This window comes from Macaca nemestrina, chromosome 3, assembly GCF_043159975.1.
Source record: "Macaca nemestrina isolate mMacNem1 chromosome 3, mMacNem.hap1, whole genome shotgun sequence".
Taxonomy (NCBI): Eukaryota; Metazoa; Chordata; class Mammalia; order Primates; family Cercopithecidae; genus Macaca; species Macaca nemestrina.
This window is the reverse complement of record NC_092127.1, coordinates 3,292,272-3,315,114: the sequence shown is the minus strand read 5'-3', so window position 1 is coordinate 3,315,114 and position 22,843 is coordinate 3,292,272. Positions and strand designations below refer to the sequence as shown.

General features: G+C 40.4%; 1 long non-coding RNA gene across 1 annotated transcript in view; it reads left to right on the top strand.

Moving 5' to 3' along the window:
* The window catches only part of LOC105466546 (uncharacterized), a 123,503-nt gene that overhangs the window by 6,523 nt on the left and 94,137 nt on the right, over positions 1-22,843 (top strand). The window contains exon 2 of the long non-coding RNA XR_011620723.1: positions 13,076-13,201. This is a non-coding gene — a long non-coding RNA (uncharacterized lncRNA). The remainder of the gene's footprint in view (positions 1-13,075; positions 13,202-22,843) is intronic.

The following is a 22,843-nucleotide window of genomic DNA, read 5'->3' as shown; positions in this document are numbered from 1 at the left end:
GACACTTGCTTTCATTATTTTTGCTCCTGTTTTTGAAATGCTAAGTAGTGAATCGTTTAATGCTGACATTTAAGCTAATTGCTCTTTAATGTACATTTGACATATGAGGCAACATATTGCAATCTAAAAATAATTAAGATAAATCATTTGCTTACATTGCTGTGGCAAAGACAAGCCATTTTGCCTCTCTCTCCCTCTTTCCTAGTGTTTAAATCAGGGTGTCTTGAAGTCAAAATGGAAATTGGTACTTGCCACCCCCGCTTCGTGGGAGCGATGGATGAAGGGGCCGCAGCAGCTCGATGGGATGCTCTCTCTGTCATCAGACAGCCTCCCGATGGGCTGCGTTCCAGGCTCTGTGCTTCTGAATTCCTCTGCAGTGGTTGGCAGGCAGCCAGTGTGCCATGAAGGATTAGATTCTGTCTCCCTTCCTCTTACACACACCCCAAGAGGATTTCCTTCTTCAACTTTTAAAAGACTGGCTCCAACCAGCAAATCCAACAAGTGGGCCCATTTGTGCATTGAATATCTTGGGAATTATGCTATACAAATAGGTCACAGTTGAATAACCAGTACGTGCAAATTGATTTTTCTCTTTGGGTGGGGGGAACCCTCCTTGTTCTCTCTAGGGAAGATTGTATCACCATATAACAACTGTCACAAGGGCACAAAAATACACTTTTGAGTAGAATGAGTCATCTGTTTCTCTGGGTGCTTCATTTTTAGTTATAAAGTGCCTTGATCATATTTCAAAAGCCTGCTGTATGTTCTTTAAAGAGACCCTTTTCTCCATTTGTGCTGAGCAAGTAAAGACTTCCAGCTTTATTCAGTGTGATTATATATTATGAAACCAAAAGGCTATCAGTTATTCCTATACAAAGGCAGTTTGTTCATTTTTGGTAAATACAGATTTGGGCATGTGCCATTTTTCTATATTGTAATTTTTCATGAAAAGAAGTTAAATTTATGAACAGATTTGTCACATTGAGTTTTTACTTAACACATGTATAAAATATTGTGTGAAGAAAAAAAAAACACTAAAACTCAAAGCGGTTTTTCTATCCTCTCATTCAACAGCAATCATCAACACAGAAGACTTATGAGACCAAATGTGTGAGAGTGGCTCCCACACATGAAAGGACATCTCCCACACACGAAAGAGTGTCTCCCACACACGAAAGGGCGTCTCCCACACACGAAAGGGCGTCTCCCACACACGAAGGGACGTCTCCCACACACGAAAGAGCGTCTCCCACACACGAAAGGGCGTCTCCCACACACGAAAGAGCATCTCCCACACACGAAAGGGCATCTCCCACACACATGAAAGGGTGTCTGTCACACACACGAAAGGGTGTCTGTCACACATGAAAGGGTGTCTCCCACACACAGGAAAGGGTATCTCCCACACACAGGAAGGGGTGTCTCCCACATATGAGTGTCTCCCACACATGAAAGGGTGTCTCCCACACACATGAAAGGGTGTCTCCCACACATGAAAGGGTGTCTCCCACACATGAAAGGGTGTCTCCCACACATGAAAGGGTGTCTCCCACACATGAAAGGGTGTCTCCCACACACAGGAAAGGGTGTCTCCCACACATGAAAGGGTGTCTCCCACATATGAGTGTCTCCCACACATGAAAGGGTGTCTCCCACACACGAAGCAGCAGACATCCGCTAAGTGTCCCCCGATTCAACTCAGTTCCAACGACGTCCACCTGGAGACAGCCTCAGATCCCACCAAGTGAACGCTCTGTCCCACAAGACCGCCCCGACTTCAGACGCCAGTCAGCAAGCACAGGTGGTTTTACTTGTACTTCTGAGCCCCCAGGCCCCCACCCCAGCTATAAACCAGAGTTCCCACGACCGCCTCCTCCGGTGCAATTAATTTGCTAGGGCAGCTCACAGAACACAGGGAAATGCTTATGTTTCCTGGTTACTATAAAGGATACCATGAATACAGATGAAGAGACGCATAGAACGCGGTATGGGGAAAGGGGCCAGAGCTGTCGTGCCCCCCACCCACACTGGCCTGTTACCCTCCAGGAATCTCCATGTTATTCAGCTATCTGGGAGCTCCCTGAACCCTGTCCTTTTGGTAGTTTTGTGGAGACTTCATTGGTAGGCAGGACGGATTAAATCATTGGCCGTGGGGGATCTACCTTCGGCCCCTCTCCCCTCCCTGGAGATTGGGGGGTGGGGCTGAAAGTTCTCCCATCTCATCAGGCCGTGGTCTTTCTGGTGACCAGCCCCATCCTGAAGCTACCTGGGGCCTGCCAGTCCTCACATCACTTTAGAGATTCTAAGACTTTCAGGAGTTGCATGTCAGAAAATGGGATTAAAGAGTAAATAGGTATTGTGGGTGTCTTGGCTACAAAGTAAGCTCTATGATAGCTGGGACGGTGTATATCTTTTTGGCCATTGTATTTTTACGGCTAGATGTATCCAACACATAGTTTATATCATTAAATATTTGTGAAGTAAGTGAATGGAAATAATTGACCTTGCAGGCTGTAGTGACTGAGTAACTATTGAAATGAACAAAGGTGGATATATTTACAGAAAATAGTAATTTCATTTTTACAGTGTTTAATGATGGGCATCACCTCTGTTGAGTAGAGTTTAACTCTGCAGTTTAATTTTTTAAGAAGGTCTATGGAGGTAAGACAATGAATAAAGAACATTAAAGAAAATAGAGCTATGTATATGAACAACTTGGGGAAAATTACAATAATGGGGAGGTTGGTGAAGGAGGAAATGCATGTGATTGGCTGAGATAAAGCAGCCTCTTTTATTTAAGGCTGCTTGCCTTTTCTTGCTCTCTTTTCTAAAAACAATGTCAAGACTCCCAGCTCAAAATCCTAATTTGCATTTGTGTTTGGAAAAATATTCCTATATTTTAAATACATGAATTTCTACAGTAAGAACCAGTAAAACATATAGAAATTACAGGCAGATCAGTATTAAGCTTTTGCCACACAGTAACTTTATAACAGATATACACACAAATCAGTGCAACCAAATTTTAGGGGAGGAATTTAGTAAACTTTGTTCTCAAGAAATGGGAGCCGTCATTCAGAAGATATTCTGTCAGTTCTCAATTTCCAAATGCTTGTGGCTTTTAGTCCTTTTTGTGGGTGTTGCTAGTTTCTATCTTTATTGAACTGTGGTTAGAAAACACAGTTTGTGTTACAATGGTTCCTTGCAATTTGTTTTATGGACCAATTTTTGTAAATGTGTCTGAAATGAATGCATATCCTTCAGTTGTTAGATGAAGGAATCTATGTCCATTAGCTATCTTCCATATATTTGCTGATACTTTGTTTATACTTTCACAGAGAGTGGTGTATTAAAAAATCTCCCACTATAAAGGCAAATTTGCCACTTCTTGTAGTTTTTTTGTTTGCTTGTTTTTTGTTTTTAGCTAAACTATTAGCTGCGTAAATTAGGGAAGCTGTCGGCTACTGGTTGATTGAAGTCTCCAGCAGCTGTGATGTGGGGCCAGCATACACTGCCTCAGGAGGGCTGATTGCACATGTCTGTTCCCAACTCTGTGTCTAGAGATTTCACGGCGGAAGCTGGAAATTGCCCCTGGTGGTAGCATGTACACCATGGAAATTAGCAAGTGCCACACATCAAGGCTATTTCCCTCCACCCTTCAGAACACCAATTTACCAGCACACCAGTGCTTCTGTCCTAATAAAGAGATCCTCTTTTTCTCTGAAAATGCTTTTTGCCTTATAAAATACTTTGATATAAAAATAATTAGACAAGATTTCTTCTGATTATTTGCTTGAGTTGAGAGCATGTTTCTCCAGGAAGTATTTGATTTGCTTCTGCCAGATATCTGGATGCACTATCAAGCAGGATTACTGTTTCAATTTAAAATACCAGCTGATTACCAGAAGTGGTAAAATGAGACAGATGGGAACCAACTAGCAAAGCTGCATATGCATCTCCTGTGACCCAGCAGTCTCTCTTGAAAGTGGAAGAGATAGAGAGGCACACATACGCTTACCAAGGTCATGGCTGCCGAGATCACAAAGCCCTGCACTGAAAGCTGGCCAAGACCCAGCAACACACCCTACTCATAGAAAACTGTGTAGCAATGAGAATGAAAGAGCATCTACTACACACGGGAATTTGGATGAATTAAACGAATATTGAGAAAGAAGCCAGATGCAAGAGTAAACATTGCACGATTTCATTGAGATCAAGTTCTTAAACTAGCAAAAATAAAACCTTTGTTGTGCAAAATCAGGATGGTGGTTCCCCTTTAAGGAGGAGAGTGGTTAGAAGGGGCTACCCAAAGGGCTTCCAGTGTGTTGCTGATGTTTGTTTATTGATATTGGCATATTCAGTTTGTGAAAATTCATCAACTTGTTCACTATTATTTTGTCCCCTTTCTGTATATGTGTATTGTTCAATCAAAAATGAAATTAACTTGTGGTCTTCGGGGATTCCATTTTTTTTTTATTTTATTATACTTTAAGTTCTAGGGTACATGTGGATAACATGCAGGTTTGTTACATATGTATACTTGTGCCATGTTGGCGTGCTGCACCCATCAACTTGTCAGCACCCATCAACTCGTCATTTACATCAGGTATAACTCCCAATGCAATCCCTCCCCCCTCCCCCCTCCCCATAATAGGCTCCGGTGTATGATGATCCCCTTCCCGAGTCCAAGTGATCTCATTGTTCAGTTCCCACCTATGAGTGAGAACATGTGGTGTTTGGTTTTCTGTTCTGGCGATAGTTTACTGAGAATGATGGTTTCCAGCTGCATCCATGTCCCTACAAAGGACACAAACTCATCCTTTTTTATGGCTGCATAGTATTCCATGGTGTATATGTGCCATATTTTCTTAATCCAGTCTGTCACTGATGGACATTTGGGTTGATTCCAAGTCTTTGCTATTGTGAATAGTGCTGCAATAAACATACGTGTGCATGTGTCTTTATAGCAGCATGATTTATAATCCTTTGGGTATATACCCAGTAATGGGATGGCTGGGTCATATGGTACTTCTAGTTCTAGATCCTTGAGGAATCGCCATACTGTTTTCCATAATGGTTGAACTAGTTTACAATCCCACCAACAGTGTAAAAGTATTCCTATTTCTCCACATCCTCTCCAACACCTGTTGTTTTCTGACTTTTTAATGATTGCCATTCTAACTGGTATGACATGGTATCTCATTGTGGTTTTGATTTACATTTCTCTGATGGCCAGTGGTGATGAGCATTTTTTCATGTGTCTGTTGGCTGTATGAATGTCTTCTTTTGAGAACTGTCTGTTCATATCCTTTGCCCACTTTTCGATGGGGTTGTTTGTTTTTTTCTTGTAAATTTGTTTGAGTTCTTTGTAGGTTCTGGATATTAGCCGTTTGTCAGATGAGTAGATTGCAAAAATTTTCTCCCATTCTGTAGGTTGCCTGTTCACTGTGATGGTAGTTTCTTTTGCTGTGCAGAAGCTCTTTAGTTTAATTAGATCCCATTTGTCAATTTTGGCTTTTGTTGCCGTTGCTTTTGGTGTTTTAGACATGAAGTCCTTGCCCATGCCTATGTTCTGAATGGTATTACCTAGATTTTCTTCTAGGGTTTTTATGGTATTAGGTCTAACATTTAAGTCTCTGATCCATCTTGAATTAATTTTTGTATAAGGAGTAAGGAAAGGATCCAGTTTCAGCTTTCTACTTATGGCTAGCCAATTTTCCCAGCACCATTTATTAAATAGGGAATCGTTTCCCCATTTCTTGTTTTTCTGAGGTTTGTCAAAGATCAGATGGCTGTAGATGTGTGGTATTATTTCTGAGGACTCTGTTCTGTTCCATTGGTCTATATCTCTGTTTTGGTACCAGTACCATGCTGTTTTGGTTACTGTAGCCTTGTAGTATAGTTTGAAGTCAGGTAGCGTGATGCCTCCAGCTTTGTTCTTTTGACTTAGGATTATCTTGGCAATGTGGGCTATTTTTTGGTTCCATATGAACTTTAAAGCAGTTTTTTCCAATTCTGTGAAGAAACTCATTGGTAGCTTGATGGGGATGGCATTGAATCTATAAATTACCTTGGACAGTATGGCCATTTTCACGATATTGATTCTTCCTATCCATGAGCATGGTATGTTCTTCCATTTGTTTGTGTCCTCTTTTATTTCACTGAGCAGTGGTTTGTAGTTCTCCTTGAAGAGGTCCTTTACATCCCTAGTAAGTTGGATTCCTAGGTATTTCATTCTCTTTGAAGCAATTGTGACTGGAAGTTCATTCATGATTTGGCTCTCTGTTTGTCTGTTACTGGTGTATAAGAATGCTTGTGATTTTTGCACATTAATTTTGTATCCTGAGACTTTGCTGAAGTTGCTTATCAGCTTAAGGAGATTTGGGCTGAGACAATGGGGTTTTCTAAATATACAATCATGTCATCTGCAAACAGGGACAATTTGACTTCTTCTTTTCCTAACTGAATACCCTTGATTTCTTTCTCTTGCCTGATTGCCCTAGCCAGAACTTCCAACACTATGTTGAATAGGAGTGGTGAGAGAGGGCATCCCTGTCTTGTGCCAGTTTTCAAAGGGAATTTTTCCAGTTTTTGCCCATTCAGTATGATATTGGCTGTGGGTTTGTCATAAATAGCTCTTATTATTTTGAGATACGTTCCATCAATACCGAATTTATTGAGCATTTTTAGCATGAAGGGCTGTTGAATTTTGTCAAAGGCCTTTTCTGCATCTATTGAGATAATCATGTGGTTTTTGTCTTTGGTTCTGTTTATATGCTGGATTACGTTTATTGATTTGCGTATGTTGAACCAGCCTTGCATCCCAGGGATGAAGCCCACTTGATCATGGTGGAGAAGCTTTTTGATGTGCTGCTGGATCCGGTTTGCCAGTATTTTATTGAGGATTTTTGCATCGATGTTCATCAGTGATATTGGTCTAAAATTCTCTTTTTTTGTTGTGTCTCTGCCAGGCTTAGGTATCAGGATGATGTTGGCCTCATAAAATGAGTTAGGGAGGATTCCCTCTTTTTCTGTTGATTGGAATAGTTTCAGAAGGAATGGTACCAGCTCCTCCTTGTACCTCTGGTAGAATTCAGTTGTGAATCCATCTGGTCCTGGACTTTTTTTCTTTGGTAGGCTATTAATTATTGCCTCAATTTCAGAGCCTGCTATTGGTCTATTCAGGAATTCTGCTTCTTCCTGCTTTAGTCTTGGGAGAGTGTAAGTGTCCAGGAAATTATCCATTTCTTCTAGATTTTCTAGTTTATTTGCATAGAGGTGTTTATAGTATTCTCTGATGGTAGTTTGTATTTCCGTGGGGTCAGTGGTGATATCCCCTTTATCATTTTTTATTGCGTCTATTTGATTCTTCTCTCTTTTCTTCTCTATTAGTCTTGCTAGTGGTCTATCAATTTTGTTGATCTTTTCAAAAAACCAACTCCTGGATTCATTAATTTTTTGGAGGGTTTTTTGTGTCTCTATCTCCTTCAGTTCTGCTCTGATCTTAGTTATTTCTTGCCTTCTGCTAGCTTTTGAATGTGTTTGTTCTTGCTTCTCTAGTTCTTTCAATTGTGATGTTAGAGTGTCAATTTTAGATCTTTCCAGCTTTCTCTTGTGGTTATTTAGTGCTATAAATTTACCTCTACACACTGCTTTAAATGTGTCCCAGAGATTCTGGTATGTTGTATCTTTGTTCTCATTGGTTTCAAAGAACATCTTTATTTCTGCCTTCATTTCGTTATGTACCCAGTAGTCATTCAGGAGCAGGTTATTCAGTTTCCATGTAGTTGAGCGGTTTTGATTGAGTTTCTTAGTCCTGAGTTCTAGTTTGATTGCACTGTGGTCTGAGAGACACTTTGTTATAATTTCTGTTCTTGTACATTTGCTGAGGAGTGCTTCCAATTATGTGGTCAATTTTGGAATAAGTGTGATGTGGTGCTGAGTAGAATGTATATTCTCTTGATTTGGGGTGGAGAGTTCTGTAGATGTCTATTAGGTCTGCTTGCTGCAGAGATGAGTTCAATTCCTGGATATCCTTGTTAATTTTCTGTCTCGTTGATCTGTCTAATGTTGACAGTGGGGTGTTGAAGTCTCCCATTATTATTGTATGGGTGTCTAAGTCTCTTTGTAAGTCTTTAAGGACTTGCTTTATGAATCTGGGTGCTCCTGTATTGGGTGCATATATATTTAGGATAGTTAGCTCTTCCTGTTGAATTGATCCCTTTACCATCATGTAATGGCCTTCTTTGTCTCTTTTGATCTTTGATGGTTTAAAGTCTGTTTTATCAGAGACTAGTATTGCAATCCCTGCTTTTTTTTTGTTCTCCATTTGCTTGGTAAATCTTCCTCCATCCCTTTATTTTGAGTCTATGTATGTCTCTGCATGTGAGATGGGTCTCTTGAATACAGCAAACTGATGGGTCTTGACTCTTTATCCAGTTTGCCAGTCTGTGTCTTTTAATTGGAGCATTTAGTCCATTTACATTTAAGGTTAATATTGTTATGTGTGAACTTGATCCTGCCATTATGATATTAACTGGTTATTTTGCTCATTAGTTGATGCAGTTTCTTCCTAGCCTCGATGGTCTTTACATTTTGGCATGTTTTTGCAATGGCTGGTATCGGTTGTTCCTTTCCATGTTTAGTGCTTCCTTCAGTGTCTCTTGTAAGGCAGGCCTGGTGGTGACAAAATCTCTAAGCATTTGCTTATCTGTAAAGGATTTTATTTCTCCTTCACTTATGACACTTAGTTTGGCTGGATATGAAATTCTGGGGTTAAAATTCTTTTCTTTCAGCATGTTGAACATTGGACCCCACTCTCTTCTGGCTTGTAGAGTTTCTGCCAAGAGATCTGCTGTTAGTCTGATGGGCTTCCCTTTGTGGGTAACCCGACCTTTCTCTCTGGCTGCCCTTACGATTTTTTCCTTCATTTCAACTTTGGTGAATCTGGCAATTATGTGTCTTGGAGTTGCTCTTCTCGAGGAGTATCCTTGTGGCGTTCTCTGTATTTCCTGGATTTGAATGTTGGCCTGCCCTACTAGGTTGGGGAAGTTCTCCTGGATGATATCCTGAAGAGTGTTTTCCAACTTGGTTCCATTTTCCCCCTCACTTTCAGGCACCCCAATCAGACGTAGATTTGGTCTTTTTACATAATCTCATACTTCTTGCAGGCTTTGTTCATTTCTTTTTCTTTTTTTTTCTTTAGGTTTCTCTTCTTGCTTCATTTCATTCATTTGAACCTCAATCACTGATACTCTTTCTTCCAGTTGATCGAGTCGGTTACTGAAGCTTGTGCATTTGTCACGTATTTCTCGTGTCATGGTTTTCATCTCTGTCCATTCGTTTATGGCCTTCTCCGCATTAATTATTCTAGTTATCAATTCTTCCACTCTTTTTTCAAGATTTTTAGTTTCTTTTCACTGGGTAAGTAATTCCTCCTTTAGCTCTGAGAAGTTTGATGGACTGGAGCCTTCTTCTCTCATCTCATCAAAGTCATTCTCTGTCCAGCTTTGATCTGTTGCTGGCGATGAGCTGCGTTCCTTTGCAGGGGGCGATGCGCTCTTATTTTTTGAATTTCCAGCTTTTCTGCCCTGCTTTTTCCCCATCTTTGTGGTTTTATCTGCCTCTGGTCTTTGATGATGGTGACTTGCTGATGGGGTTTTGGTGTGGGTGTCCTTCCTGTTTGTTAGTTTTCCTTCTAACAGTCAGGACCCTCAGCTATAGGTCTGTTGGAGATTGCTTGAGGTCCACTCCAGACCCTGTTTGCCTGGGTATCAGCAGCAGAGGCTGCAGAAGATAGAATATTGCTGAACAGCGAGTGAACCTTTCTGATTCTTGCTTTGGAAGCTTCCTCTCAGGGGTGTACTCCACCATGTGAGGTGTGGGGTGTCCGTCTGCCCCTAGTGGGGGATGTCTCCCAGTTACACTACTCAGGGGTCAGGGACCCACTTGAGCAGGCAATCTGTCTGTTCTCAGATCTCAACCTCCGTGTTGGGAGATCCACTGCTCTCTTCAAAGCTGTCAGACAGAGTCATTTGCATCTGCAGAGGTTTCAGCTGCTTTTTGTTGTTGTTGTTGTTGTTGTTTAGCTGTGCCCTGTCCCCAGAGATGGAGTCTACAGAGACAGGCAGGACTCCTTGAGCTGCTGTGAGCTCCACCTAGTTCGAGCTTCCTAGCCGCTTTGTTTATCTACTTAAGCCTCAGCAATCGCGGGCGCCCCTCCCCCAGCCTCGCTGCTGCCTTGCAGTTATATCACAGACTGCTGTGCTAGCAATGAGGGAGGCTCCGTGGGCATGGGACCCTCCCGGCCAGGTTTGGGATATAGTCTCCTGGTGTGCCCGTTTGCTAAGACCCTTGGTAAAGTGCAGTATTGGGGTGGGAGTTACCCAATTTTCCAGGTGTTGTGGGTCTCAGTTCCCCTGGCTAGGAAAAGGGATTCCCTTCCCCCTTGTGCTTCCCAGGTGAGGCGATGCCTCGCCCTGCTTCAGCTCTCCCTGGTCGGGCTGCAGCAGCTGACCAGCACTGATTGTCAGGCACTCCCTAGTGAGATAAACCCAGTACCTCAGTTGAAAATGCAGAAATCACCTGTCTTCTGTGTCGCTCGCGCTGGGAGTTGGAGACTGGAGCTGTTCCTATTCGGCCATCTTGCTCCGCCCCCGGGGGATTCAATATTAATAATACTTCACGCTCCAAGCCCACATAAATTCTCAGACCCATCTGAATTCTCTGGCTGTGCACTTTGAGGGAGATATTCTTTCTTTCCTCTCCTCTTGGAACCAAGGTGGGATAATACAGGTTTACTGCTGTCTAGCTTTACCAAGTGGCATTCTATCCATTACCTGTCTCACTCTGTCATTAATGCTATAGCTTTCTTGAGTGCTGGTTTTATGCAGGGATCTTAGACCTTGTACAGACATAAAACCAAAATTCAAAGTCACCTGGAATTGGTAGACACACCCAGGTCGACTATTGGCTTAAATGCTGTTTACCTCCCAGGACTCTTGCTTTTAACTTTGTTTCTGATCTTGAAAGATGTTTTAATTTTTTTATTTTCCTTATTGTTTTTTCAAGTTCAATCATTCATTCATAAGAGTGGTGTTAATATTTCATCTACCGCTCTTACGTGTTTTGTGACAGGAAGTTTTAGACCTCTTGCTGTAATACTGTGAGATACAAAAGTCTTCCCCCAAGGTTATTTCTCTCTATAGTTTTAGGGGAAGAAGGAAGAAAAAGTAAGAAAGTGAGTCATAATCATTCAGTTTTGCTCATTACTATCTATTCAGTTGGTACAAATTCCAATGATGGTAGAGGTTGATAATACAGGAAGCTAGAAGATAAGAATTTAGTTCAAAGAATGTGGTAAACTTTTGAACTGGTAAAATCCTTTTGATCTGTGTTCTAATGGTCAGTTATCTCATCTGCAAAATGGGAGTGGGGCTAGACTAGCTATTTCTTAACTTTGTCTTTCATGTTCAAAATTAGCAAAGTGATTTTAACAATAATCTTAGGATCCCATTGAATTTTATCTCCTTTATCTAATAATTAACTAATAATCAAATTAATAATTAAATTGTTTAAGAGTTATAAACTAATAATTAAATTGGTTGAGTCATAAATGTTCTGTTTGTTCATGTGAAGTAATATATTCTATTATTATAATTTAGCATTTTATAGTACTTAAAACCATTACTTTGCAGTGTCTGTAAAAAGATACTGTTTTTTACTTTGGGAGATGGTGGTGATATAATTTGAGCTAAAATTTAACTATCATCACAGTAGCCTAGGCTGCATTACCAGATTTATGTTTCTCATTTACAAATTGTAAGCACTTTTTCCAGTGTGTGTACATGTGTTCCTATTTACCAAGCTGATACATGAATGATAAACAAGGACTATAGTAATACAGTCAGAGAACAATGAAATATCTTAGGAATTTAAGTAAAAATAATGTTTAAACTACTACAGTTGTAAAAGGCATATAGTGAAAGGCTCAAATAAAAATAATTAATAAACCCAATTTTTAGAAACTCAGTAACTACCTCTTTTCCTGCACAAAACAAACATTCCAGTCACAGATCTAGGGGATTAAATTCCATGATTTTGCTGTTATTTCTATGAGAGAGTGAGTCATGAAATTTCTGTTTCCATCATATTTAAACTCAGAATTTTGTGCTGTTTTATGAAGCCTACATACTTCTATAATGTTTTGTTTTACCTCCTTTTCCCTCACTGTTTACCTTGACTAGTGTGTAAAGCTTTTTAACTTATGGCCATGTAATCAAGTTCATTTTAAGGCTGAGGCAGGTAACAAGTTGCTAGAAATATTATTTTTAACTGCTTTATAGTGGCAATCTAATCATTACCTTTATTATCGCATTAAAAAAATAACATGCAGTAAGAATCCAAGCATGGGGGCATGAGAAGAAGAGATCTGGGTCCTTACCAGGCAGAACTAGATGAAATTGCAGCTCAGAATTGTTGAACACTGTCAGTGATATATAATTCTTTCTGACGCTGTCTACATAACTCTGGGCAAGTTTCTTCGTGAGCTTCGGTCTCGTCTGCTCTAAGTGAGGCTATTGCCTAGAGGACGGGTCTGAAGCATAAACATGGTGATCGATTTCATTGCCTTCAAACCAAGGCATTATAAATCTATATTGCCTTATAATCATTATGCATTTGGTAAAGTATTGTGGACTCTCACTTGCATTTTCACTTTAATCCCTGCGGTATTAGTTTCATCTGGAAATGAGGTTCGTGTGGATCAGGAGATAAAGACATGTGAGAATATTGGCAAAGCAGGGGTTAGGATGACACACACACACACATGCACACACACACACAATCTAGGGCAGTGAAAAAGTCACCTCTTAGAAAAAAAATTAATAGAATCTGGGAGATTTTACACCCAGTTTTAGAAATGACTGGGCTGGTCATTTAGACATTTGCTCTCTTCATCATGATCACCACCTCCTCCTCGCTTCCTCCTTCTCATTCACAGATAAAAATGATAAAATATACTCCTGCATAAAGGAAGTTTCTAAAATGCATACAAAGGAATAAAAATGTTTTCTAGAACTCGCTTATGCAAGGAGTTGCTAGAGGCCGCGCTGTCCTCCTGGTGCCTGAGGAAGTCTCTGCCCGTCATCTGGCAATGGTCTATGGTAACAGCGCTGACACATGGGCTCTGAGATGCTTACGGGTGAGTAGTAAGATTTCCTCATATTATAAAAAACTGAAGTCAAAATAGAAATTCAGTAAGTGCAAATGGGTCAATATTTGAAAAAAGATTATATACACACACACCCAAATGAAGCAAGCTGTAATCTGTTTGGCAAATGTATTGAACTGCATGTGTTTCCCATACATTAGCAAGTCTGAAACAATACTTCTGTGTTAAACTAAAAGATGGACATCGGGCAAGCAGGCTGCACCTGCCGCTAATGGAGCTGGGGGAAGAGACACATGAGTACAGAAGCTGTTGGGAGTGTTGACGGAATCGGGGGCTGGTGGGCATCTCCGCAGAAGGAGAGCAGGCCCTGTGAAGGGGGTGGTGGCAGCCATGGAGAAGGGCTGCTGTTGGGATGGAGGCCAGCTGCACGCAGGGTGAGGACGAGAGAAGGCTGCTCAGGCTGAGGGAGTTTAGCTTGTGATGTCACAGCTGCTGTGGGCATCACAGTTTCCCAGTTTCATGCCTTTGATAAATAATGGCTCGGTGGTTAGTACCCAGCCAGAGAAATTCTAAATAAACACTGTTTTGCTGCCTGTGACACTTCTTAAGATGACCACCACAAGCACGCTTTTATGTCTCATTCAGCTAGTACATTGCCTACTAATATGCCTTGTATGAGTCACTGATAAAAAACTCAAATGGCTTGCAGAATGGAGATCTAGGAGTCTTGAATATGTCCTATCGACATTCCTAATAGTTTCATGCCAAATACTATATATTAACATAACAAAGCACAAAACACATTGCGTTGGAAATGATAGTTGCTTATTTCAACTTGTTCATATGTCATTATATGGAGTACTGATTGAATATACAGAATTTTGATTAGCGCCTTTCATATTTATCAGTAATATCTTGAACTTCTATTACCCTTCAAACAAAGATTGTGTTTTAAAAAAGATAAGCAAAGAAGGAATAATATAAATGTGAAATGGGTTTTATGGCTTGTTTACCCTTAACCTAAGTGTCGCATAGGTAGAAACATAGCATTTGGAGTCAGAAAAAGCCAAGTTTGAATTTCAGCACTACCGTTTTATAATAAAAATGAAAATAAAATTGAGTTAATATTTATTGAATGCTTACTGTATGCAAGGCAGTATGTACAGGGCATTATCTACTGTCATTATCTATGTTACCTATATTATCTATAATCTTATTGTATTATTATATAATCTATAATCTTATTGTAACTCTAAGATGTAGGTGATTAGAAAATGCATCTGTTCCCATAGCTCCAGCTCCAATCTCCTCAAAGAATTCCCTGTTTGCATCTCTGGGCTCTATCCCTTTCCCAAGCTCCAAGCCTACATCTTGGCTTGACTGACAATGCTCCACCATTCCGTCAAACACAGTACGTCTGATATTGAATTATCACCACCCCAATGCCCCCCAAATTAGTTTTCCTATGCCTCAGACATTCTTACTTCTATGAAGTGTGCCTTATTTGTGTAAAATGTTACCCATCCCCTAGATAGGATTTCTTCCTTTCCCTCTCGTTACATATTCATTCAGTCGTTAAGTTTGCAATATTTCTTATCTTGATCCTCGCTTTTCTATTCCTGCAGCTAGGATACTTAATAACCACTGCCATAACTGGTCCCTCTTTAGATTCTTGGCCATGAAAATCAGTGAAACCCTTCATCCTGCCTGGATATAATGCTACATTTAGTCCACTCACCTCTCCCTCCTCCAATTTCACACCTTCTCTCTTCTCAAACCTCACTCATGTGGGTGTCCTTACCACCCACATGCTATGGTCTGAGTGTTTGTGCCCCCAGAAAATCCCCATGTTCAAATGAAATCTTCACTGCCATAGTGTTAAGAGGTGGGGCTGTTAGGAGATAATTAGGTAGCTTATTAATAGGATTAGTGCCCTTATAGAAGAGGCCCAAGGGAGCCGGTTTCCCTTTCCACCATGTGAGGATGCAGCGAGGAGGTACCATCTATGAATCAGAGAATGAGCTCTTTTAATGCCGTGATCTTGGACTTCCCAGTCATTAGAACTGTGAGAAGTAAGTTTCTATAGTTTATAAGCCAGTCTATGGTATTTTGTTATAGTAGCCCAAATGGACTAAGACATGACATCACGGGGAAAACAGGAGCAGTCATAAGAGAACTTCATCAGCTGCCACCCTGTGTTGCTCCATTATCATCTGTAGCGTATACGGTGACTGCCTATTCTACTCCACTTCCTATCTAAAACCAATGTGGTTGTTCCTATGGTAGGCAGAGAGGTCTCCCTTGAAACCCCCACGCCCTGGTCCATGCAACCTGTGGCTACATTGTTACATGGCAAAAAATGATCTTACACATGTAATTGAGGTTACAGATGAAAATAGGGAGATTATCCTGGACCATCCAGGTGGGCTCAATTTAATCACATGAGCTTTTAGAGCAGAAAACTTTCTCTGCCTGAAAACAGAGAGATGCAGCGGAAGTCAGCAAGATTCAATGAAGGACTTGCCGTGCTATTGTTGGTTATCACAGAGGGAGCAATGTGATAAGGAATGTGGGCGATCTTAAAGGCTGAGGGAGTCTCTTTGCTGTCATCCAGCAAGGAAGCAGGGACCTCAGTCCTACAAACACAAGGAACTGATCTTCCAACAACCCGAGAGAGTTTGCAAGTGGATTCTTCCCTGGAGCTTCACAGAAGAGCTCAGACTGCTCAACACCTTGCTTTTGGCCTTGTGGCATCATCAGCCAAGTCCTCTCAATCCCTACAGAGCTTCAGAAACCTTGAGATCATCAATTTGTGTTTCAAGCTGTCAAGCTTGTGGTCATTTGTTATGGTAGCTGTACAGAGTGAAAATAGATCTCTCTTCTGTTTGTTTACTCAAGGACATTGAACCCCCGTAATTGTCTCCTCTCTCATGCATCATCAGCTTTTCTTCTCTGCTGGGTCATTCTTTATCAGCACATGAAATATTATTTCTTGCATCTTAAAATGTGCAAGCAAATCTCTCTAGACTGTGTTCCCCTCCACATCATCCTTGAACAGTTAAAGCTCCTTGAAGGAGTTGCCAGTAATGTCTCCCCTTCCCTTTCCAGTTTTCTCTTCCCACTCTAATCGACCATTTAACACCCCACAGGGGCACCCTTAACAATCTTCTTGAAAGAGCCATCAGTGACCTCTACATTGCCAAATCCAAATGTTCAACTCAGTCCTCATCTTACTTGACCTATTTCTAACATTTGACATAACTGATTCCTCCTTCTTCCTTGTAACGCTTTTTCATTCAGCCTCCAGAACTCCACAATTCAACTTTTTTCCGCATTCACCGCCTCTCCCTCTCAATTTGTTTTGTTTGGTTTTTCCTCATTTTCCTGGATTCTTAACATTATATTGTCACAGCATTTGGTCCTGAGACCACTCACTTCTTTCATGTCCTTAGCTAGTCTTTAAATACCATCCATATAGTCAACTCCAAAATTTGTTTCTCCAGCCTGGACCTCTACTCTGAATTTGTCTGTCTCAATGCTTACTTACCTTTATGTTTGGTTGCCTGACATTCATGTCAAGTGTAACAAGTCCAAAATCCAACTCTTACTTTTCTCCCCAAAACCTGCTTCTCACACAATCTTTTTCTACCTCAGTGAATTATAAATCAATGTGTATGCAGGACAAAATGACCTTGGAGCCATCTGCATAGGACATCTCTTGTGTTTCACTTCCTATCCTTTTAGTCCATCATTTGCTCTAACCACTGTTGCTGCAATGAGCGTTATACAGGTTCTCTGCAGCAATTTGGCCTCACTGCATTGTGTATATCTCACTTTCTTCCTTGGAACTTTTCTGACACCAGACCCTGGGCTATTTGTGCTCAAGTATGTCTAACTGGGGAGATGGAATCAGTGGCTAAAGGTCTGCTTTCTGTGCTTCAGGTGCCGGACACAGGGCTCCTTCAAGATCTCAGCTGTCAAGGCCCGACTGGCATCAGTTGTAACCAGCTGAAAACTGCATCCATGTGTCAGCTTTTTCCTTGTGCCTATTTTCCTTTCTCTACTCCTCCTTACCAGTTTCCTAGGATTAATTCCCCAAATAAAGCACATGCATACAGCTTTCTGTTTGGTACCAGAAGTGACTTAGAATTCAGATCCTCAGGATGAGGATCAGGAGCTGGATCATTCACAAGCCAGACAGTGATCAGAGCACCACCGCTGTCGGCAGGTCAGGGAAGCCCTTCCATGCAGGAGCAGCACAGTTACTGATCTCGGTGAAAACCACAGGCTCAGGCTGGCCAACAGTCACATCAAGGAATGCTGGGAAAGCAAAAGTTCCCAGGGAAGTGTTTATAGAAACTTTCATATCCAGTGGTGCTAGAAAAATCCATGATGAACCCCTCAAGGAGTGTTACAGCATAGCCTACTAGAGGTCTGGAACAAGACCATGTATTCTGCATCACAGAAATGCTGGCTGTTGGAAGGGTAGCTATTGCAGTGTTACTGGGCCCTACTAGGGACTGAACACTTGATCATGGTACATCGTGACTGGGGTGACGTCCATGGTGAGCTGGATATTATCAGTCCAGGTGGATGCAGCAGCAATGTCTCTTAGGATGGAAATGGTACATTTCCGATAAGCCCCAAGCAGGCTCAGGAGCTACAGGTGAGGCACATTTAGTATGTGACTCAGAATCCTTTGTTCTCTATGTTATAACTCCTTTGTTATAGCTATGGTCTCATGGGGGCTCCCTATGACAAATCGACGGAGGAAGAACAAAATGAGGCCTGGGTCCCAGGTGGCTCAGCTCAATATGTTGGTGCTGGCCATAAGTGGACTGCGGCCGTACTGCCGCTCACTTACAGATGGCCTTACAGAACCGCAATGAAGGAAGATTCTCCCAGTGGACAAAACTGCAAGCAGCATACTGGAATGCTAGTATTATACGGAGCTTTAGGGTAAATATGGGCTTCACGGCAGTGGTAAATAGCTTGGCCAGTTGGTCAAGGACTTAGAAGGAGCAAAATTAGAACACTGGAAATAAGGAAATCTGAGGAAGAGGCATATCGATCCATAAATGGGAGTGGGCACAAAATGGTCTGTCTTTGTGTCTTAAGATAATTCCCATCAGAGAGCATCAACACAGAAGAGCCTTGAATAGCCCACTGGGCATCATAACTGATCATGCAGGCAAGCCAGCCGCAGGCCTTGACTACCCCATTCTCGTGCAATTGGACTATGAGCTGTGTGGCCATAGTGGCGGGAAGGGGGACTACGCACGGCCCTAGGCTGACCTAGCTGCTGCCACTACTCAGTGCCCAACCTGCCAGCAACAGACGCTAATGCTGCAAACCCTGTGAGGGGTTCAACCAGTCACTTGTTTGAGGTGTGATCATCGAACCCTCTACTCTGGCAGGGATAACCATCTTCTTTACCAGAAATGATGGAAACTCTGGGTTTGGGTTTTCCTTGTTTGCCTGCAGTGTCTCTCCAAGAGCCACCGTCTTAGGGTGGCATTTCAGAACGCCTGGTTTACCAGCATTGGTTATTGCAACAGTGCTTCAGATCTGAGGACCCCCATCTGCTTTTGGTTTTTTTTTGTGAAGAAATGCAACAGTGGGTATGTAACCTTGAGGTCCCCTGGATCATGTACGAACACAACCCAGGAGCACCTGGCCTCAAAGAAGGAGAAGGAAATGACTTATTAAAGACTTATGTAAAGTACCAGTTTACTTTACACACTCTACAGGATTGGGTTGCTGTCTTCAGAGTGAAGTTGTATTTATTGAAGCAATGATCAATATATGGTCCTTTGTCTAACAGAATACACAGGTTCAGGAAACAAGGAATGGAAGTAAGATTGGCTCCATCACTCCCAGTGACTCATTTGCAGAATTAGTACTTCTTGTTCTTGTCAACTTATTGCTGTACCGGATTAGAGGGCCTGGTTCCTAGGGTAAGGGTGGGGATGCATTTCTGGATGATATGATAAGAATACCACTGAACTTGAAACCATGATCACTGCCAGGTCATTCTGAATAGTTCATGACAGTGGATCATCAGACAAAGATGGAGTTTCGTGTTTGTTACTACAGAGAGTCAGAGTTGCTGCTACATAACAAAGGCAGGAAGATACGTGTCTGGAAGCCAGGAAATTCAATGAGATGTCTCCATACTTCCATGCCCTCAATAACTGTAAATGCCCAACAATGGTAAGGCAACTAAATACTCTGATTCTTAGAGATGAAGACCTGGGTTACTTCACCAGGTCATCAGCCTGGACCTGCTGAAGTGGTAGCCAAGAATGAGGATATTGAGAATGAGTCCTGGAGGAGGGATCAGTTGAAGAAGTGGGTCGGAAGCTTCTTCCACTCTTCCTCCCATATTCTTCCTGTATTAAGTCTGTGGAAGAGACTGTGGTCGGCTCATGCCCTGAAGGTTCTTGGCAGACAAGTTTTAATGGAAAGCCTGAGTGGGTCTGGGGAATACAAGGAGAGGATTGTGTCTGGCCATTCTTGTGCCCTCACATTCTCTTGGCCCATGGCTCACTCCAGTCATTTGTGTAGCAACCAGCTTTGTATAGGGAGAAACTGACAGCTCCTTCTCTTGGGCACACTCTTCGTCCTGGATAGCATCTAATAGCAAATAAATAAATAGGTCTGTGTGTGTGCAATGGGAGTCCAGGAGGCAGGTGACTGGAGGGAAAGTGGAGAGAAAACTTGTCATCATCACGTTTCCTGATGTGCGTAAAAAATTCAGGGTAATAACCCAGGTCATATACGCAATTTTGACTTTGAAATAGTCCATAATAAAAAGAAAAATATTTGTCAAAACAGATTTTGTTTTTTGCCCGTTCTAAGATATTAGCAGGAAGAAATAGCCTAAAACATTTTTCTAGAGATATTGTACCCATAGAGTATTTTGTCTGTCTTTTTAGGGGTTAAATTTGTTTGGCAGGGAGTTTATATATTTAGAACTATTCTCTTGGCCTTTTGAGGACTACTGTGACAATATTTGCTTCTCAAAGCAAAAAAATCTCAGTGTCTTCTTTTGCCTAAAAACTCAGCAATTGATTCATTTTAGGATGAATTATTCTTGAAAGAAATGGTAATTCCAAAGTTAGCTGGGGACATTTTGCCCCTTAAAATATAGATAAAATTGATATAATTCCTCCTTTCCAGAGAAAATTGAAAGGTCAAGGCCATCTCTAAGATTTCTGAAAATTCCTTTGGTTATATATTCTCATACTCCCTCCACTCCTCATTCTGTCTCCACTAAATGACTTCATTCAGGATTGTTTCACTGTTGTGCCCTTTGGTTTTGAGGTTCCTGCTGACCCAAACATGGAGCTCAGCATTTTTCTTTAATCTATGTCCAAACTCTTTCCAATATATGTGTGTGTAGAAGATCTTATTGAAGGCTGAGTATACTGCTACAGCAATTAAAAAGCTAAAAGTTCTATCCTAGGCATTCCTCTAGAAGTCTCCTGTTTGATTTTCTATCCCAGGCTAATGTTACATGGCTTGTGTTCCTATGGTAATACTGTGTGACTTTCCTCTCCTCCTGCTCACACCCTTCCATCTCTCTGACTTCTAATTCTTTATTTTTATGCAAAGCATGTTGGTTATCTAATATGTTAAACATCTGATGAAAAATTGGTTATTTTACCTAATTTACAAAAAGAGATTACAAAGTAAACATAAGACATGCAAAAGAAAGATGGAAGGGGGGTGTGTGTGTGTGTCTGTGTGTGTGTGTGTGTGTTTGTGTGTGTGTGTGGAGAGAGAGAGAGAGATTATTATGATTGGCAAAGACAAAAACAGTAGAAGGCATCCAGTATTAGTATGGAAACCAAATCAAAAACAAATCCAGAAATTTTTTTAAATGTTGAAAGCTGCATGTGAGAATAAGAAAAATACTCATTAAAATTTTATTTTTGACTATTTAACTTCAGATATTCAACTTGGTTGATTAAAAAAAACAGAATTACATCACTGAATTGATCAAATTAACCAGTTTTCCCTAGTGTGATGCTCACAAAGTCTTATTACCCAATTCGGTGACCTGTTTCAAAGATGAGGTGGCAAAGAGGATAATCCAGGTAGTAATATCAAACTTCTTACCAACTAACCTAGTCAGTTTAGGTGAAAGAAGCATTTTCTTCAATTATCCAGAGAATGATCTTTTCCATTTTCTTGCATGGGTATGCAGAGTTTGAAGAATTTTGACTTTTAGATAGATATATAAAGTAAAGTTTAAGTAAACATATATATTGTGTAGTCAAATGTTACTAGTGGACAGAACTGAGAGTCACAACTTGCTTCCAGTCCCAGCTCCGACACCTGTAAGCTGAGCTGTGAAGCAAGCTGTTCATGTAAACCTGTTTCTTCTCCTGTAACGTGAGGAAAATAAAAAAAGCTATACCCCACAGAATTGTGAAAATAAACAAGTAATGCATGAAAACCCCTCAGCAGAGTGGCTGGAACTTATTTTAACTATTTTAAAAAATTTCTCCATTTATGTACGCCACAGCTGAACTCAAGAAAAACAATGATCACTGAATTTGAACTATGAATTCATGTCCCCAGAAATATAACTTAATAAACTACGTAAATACTAGTCTTTGAAATTATGTCAACAGAGACTACATTCAAATATTTAGACATTTATTCTATTTTCAAAAGGCATAAACACTCACAGTGTTATCATAATAATTTCTCCATTTATTTTTCTTTTTATTCAAAATAACTAGCTAGCTTATATGCATATTTTAAAGTAGCTGAATAGCTCAGGAAAAATAAAAATTTGCATAACAAACCGAATTGTGCACCTTTAAAAGCAACTGTACAAAAAAATATTTATCAGAAAAAAGTTTGTTTAAATGCACTAAATGTTCTTTGGCTTCTTTATTGGACATTAACAATTTTATTTTTGAAAATACAATTAATTTACCACTATGTATAAGAAATGAAGTGTATCTTTTGTTCCAATTTTTATTCACACTTTTAACATATATAAAAAGAATTAGCTGCTTTTAATTCTTAGAGGTACAATGTTTGAAGCAATGTTTGTTACACTGGCAACTGAAGACGTTTAGAGATTTTATATGTATCAAATTTAGAGAAATTATAGATCTAAGTGAAGTGAATGATCAAACTTTTAAAATGAACAAATAAAAGTAGGCCAAGGATGAATGGAACAAAATGTATTAGAAAAGTCTTACCACCAGATCCCTAGATAATATGTGAATGTAGGATATATTTGATTGTATAATTCTAAACATAAATTACATTAAATTATCTTAATCATTTATCTCCTAGAATTTTGCAGGCAATTTAAAAATATTGAATTATTTACACTATACTCCCTAAAGCAGAGATAAATTAATGGTCAAACTTTGAGAAACTAATTTTGTTCCGCAGCTGATGGTCTCACATAAATAATAGTTTATAAGTGTGTCAGTTTAGAGAGTCTGCCTTTGTAATCTATTAAATAACATATTTTAGATCAATGTAAATGGAGATTATGGTTGCATATTATAAAGTTTCCTGACAAACACTAAGAATCTATAACAAAAATCATTTCCAGCGAATTCAAATATCAGTTCCTTGAAGAACTGAATCCTTATGATAAAATTAGCACCTCCATCTCTTTCTCTTCCTCCCTCTCTT